Genomic DNA, 3,676 nt, shown 5'->3' with positions numbered 1-3,676 from the left:
TTCTAAGTTCTAAATGGACTTAATCGGCTCTAATGCTGTTTCTGTTGCCCTGAGGTGGGGAAAGGTTCTGCTCAAATAGTTGCCTTTTCATTTCCTTTTCTGTCAGTTAGCAGCCACATTGAATTGCGAAATGGTTCTTTTCAGTGTCTACCTCAACATATGTCTCTTTTTGCCTCATTTTGTGTGTGTGAAGCCACCTCAGGCCTTTCAAATTCTCCGAATCTCCATCTTTCCATATCTCTCATTTCTGATTTCTGCTCTTCGAAAACTGTGAAATTCAGAGAGCGTTTGAGAGTGGAGGCGCTGAGAGTTATTCCCCTCGCTGGCTGTCGGATCTAGAACTGGGCGAATATTACTCGGATACTGTGTCTGTCCATGGGCCTGAAGTAAGGAGAGATTTCTTCCCTCAAAACATAATGAGTTGGTTGAATTTGAAATAAAATTCTTAAATCACCAGCAAAGAAAAAGCAACACCACTACAAGCATCCGATTACAGCGCTGTCTCTCCTGTCAGTGGAAAGTGAATGAATATTTTTATGGCAGAGAATGAGGGCTATCGGCTGGTGGTATCCGTGTCATTCGAACGTCATTGCTCAATCAGGCGGCAGTGTATCCTGCCTCAACCGATTGTCTGGCCAAACTCCATGGAGGAATACTGTGCTCCATCGACGGATCATCGCTCGTTGGATCAAGAGAAGACAGCTTTAAATAAGGAATGATGGATGTAAAGTTTAGGCACTGCAGGGAGTTGAACCCAGGATCTCCTGTTTACTAGACAGGCGCTTTAACCAACTAAGCCACAGTGCCAGCGGCAAGATTGATTTCCCTTTTCCCCCATTGATAGATGCATTATTTTAAGCGTGCAATCAGGAACAGGTTTTCTGTCCAAATTTTGCTGAGCGACAAATTCAAAGAAGCCCGCTTTTGCAAACACAGATATTTCACATTTGAAGGTTCTCCTCTGAAAGTGCACAGAAAGAGACAATCTCCTTTTCTATTGGTTTAAAAATGATCATTTCACCTGTTCAAACTGGACTTGCTCCTGACCAATGCAGCCATCCGATTAGAAAATGAAACTTTGGAGTACAGGTGCCTCGGATTTGGACGCGTCACTCACCGGTATAGGATTAACTGCCTGAATCTAATTACCACAGAGATGGAGGTGATGAGTTACTTCCTTGAACACTTGAACTCCTTAGCACATAGGAACAGCGAAATGTTTCCAACACCGAATGATGTGACACTTGGGGGGATGGTTGGTGGGAGGAGGGGTTGCAATGGTAGTTTTCCCGCGCATCGGCTGTTACTGTCCTTCAACATGGAGGGTACATCTCAGTGGTCTCCTTCTGGAAGTTTCAGGGGGTGTACTCTGTGTGCAATCAGGAACAAGTTTTCATTCAGATAATTCACAAGAACAGAAGTCAAAACGTATTTGCTGAGTGGAAATGGTATCGAGGCCAGAGCGATGCAAACTCTGAATGTTCACCAGGGAACAACAGTGCTCCCAGCAGGAACCATTGTGACCTAATTTGTGCACACCGTTGTGCCTGTTCTTCACGCCAGATCTATCTTGAGCAGCAAAGTTTCTATCTCCAAGTTCACAAACCACTCATATTATTGCCATGGGATTCAGTGTGAAGTATGCAGAGCAGTGATAATCTGATATTGTTCCGCAAATGTACTGCAAGGAACAAAACAGGCTGACGCCATCAGGAGCTTGTTTGGTGGCATTGAGGCCCAATGAAAGAGCGGAACAAATAATGACATCAGCCAGTTTTGCACTTTCCTGCAGTACATTGGCTGAATAACATCAGATTATTACAGCTCTGCTTTCTTCACATTGATCCCATTACAATATGGGCCATTTAGAAACTTGGAGAGAGAAACATTGCTGCGCAAGACTGCTCTGCAGTGAAATACGCACGCAAGTGTGAGTACAAATCAGTTCACAAAGGTTACTGCCACGATCACTGTTCCCTGGTCAGCATCCTGAGTTTGCATTGCTTGGACCTGGATACAATTCCCCATCAGCAAATAAAGATTTACTTCTCTTCTTGTCAATTATCCAAATGAAAACAAATTCCTGGCTACACACAGAATGCAAACACTGAACTTGCCAAAAGCAGACCAATGAGAGATTTTTGGTTTCATGTTGAAGGGTGATGACAGGAGAAGTATGGGAAACCTGCCACTGCACAGCCCTCTCCAAGCTCCACATCTTTCTGAGTTCAGAATATGTCGCTGTTCGTTCAGTGTCACTAGGTCTAAATCCTGGAACTCCCTCCCTCACGACATCACGGCTGTTCCTAAGAATGGCGTTCCTCAGAACTGGAGGGGTGACCGAACCTGCAAAGTCAACTCTGATGCTTTTCTTCACAGATGCTGCCAGACCTGCTTCGATTTGCCAGCAACCTCTGTTTTCATTCCTGATTTACAGCTTCAGCAGTTCTTTTGGTTTTTATTGTTTGGCGCAAAGTGGGCTACCATGCAGCTCCTTTCCTGCTTCTGAAACTCATTCAGCAATGCTGTCATCACGATAAATTAACAGAGAAAATCTTTAAGTTCCTGACTGGGAATTGATCGCAGACCATGGCATTGAGAGAACCAAATCCAAGCTACTAGACAATGAGAGAAGGTGCCCGAAGTGCTTGTATCTTGTCTCAATTACACTGTTTTTGCCTTTTTGTTCTTGATCATTTTGTCTTCCCGTCAGTTTCTCCCTGCCCTCGAGTTTTCACAGCGTTTGTAAAGGACAATTCTGCCCATCGTGTCAATGCAGCTCATCAGACTTCCATCTATTATGGTCCCAGTTTCTAGCATTTTGGCCCATGCCCTTGTGTGTTCGAAAGTTTCAGGGGCAAATGTCAATGAGATAATCCTTGTAATGAGCGAATGGGGCTGAGGTTTGCGATTGTAAAACTGTTTTACTAACCCATTGAGGAAGTCGTCCTCATTTTTAACCACATAGGGGGACAGATAGACAGATCGCCGCCAAAGACGGATGCCTCAGGATTACACCCGTTCCATGTGCTAGGTGTCGGCTCTCCATCCTGACACTAGTTTCGCTGACAAAAAGGAGCTTTGGGTGGATCGCAAGTGACTTCTCTAGGCAATGAGAACCCTTACTGTGACTGGGATATTAGACTGTCCATATGTCCCCCTCCAAGCATCTCAGAATTTTGAGTTAGAAAGACACCTTCAGGATCGCTGGGTCTAAATCCTGGCATTCTCTCCCTAATGGCATAATAGGTGTATTCCAATGCCAAGGAGTTCAAGAAATTGGCCCATCACCTCTATCTTAGGTTAGATGAGGTTAGGCATTGAGATTTCAGTTTGAGATTGTGATTTGACAAGAAACGTCGCTGTCCTTGCAAGTTTTATTTTTCCAAAATAAAGTTTGGGACATTTGTTGTGAAGACATGGAAACAGCCTCACCCTGTCTGCCCCACTACTGAGACGATTGTGTCACCAGATCTCCTGAAACTTGGGCCATCTCCCTTGGAGCCTTTGTAATTTCAGTCGGTTCCCAAGTATGTGATTGCACCAGAGCCAAGATTCGAATTGAATTTTGAATTTTATTTTGAATTCTGATCATTTCAATGTGTCAGGTCAGGTAATGACACTGAAAACATCAAAGTCACAGTCCCAACATCTTAAAGAAGGGAACAGTGTATTG

The 3,676-nt window shown here is 44.2% G+C and overlaps 1 non-coding gene across 1 annotated transcript; it reads right to left on the bottom strand.

Moving 5' to 3' along the window:
• Nucleotides 1–733: 733 nt before the first annotated feature.
• Nucleotides 734–807, bottom strand: trnat-agu (transfer RNA threonine (anticodon AGU)). The gene has a single exon. It is a non-coding gene; the product is annotated as a tRNA-Thr (tRNA).
• Nucleotides 808–3,676: the final 2,869 nt, after the last annotated feature.

Source organism: Stegostoma tigrinum, unplaced genomic scaffold (assembly GCF_030684315.1).
Source record: "Stegostoma tigrinum isolate sSteTig4 unplaced genomic scaffold, sSteTig4.hap1 scaffold_58, whole genome shotgun sequence".
NCBI classification, from domain to species: Eukaryota; Metazoa; Chordata; class Chondrichthyes; order Orectolobiformes; family Stegostomatidae; genus Stegostoma; species Stegostoma tigrinum.
This window is presented reverse-complemented; position numbering and strand designations above follow the sequence as displayed.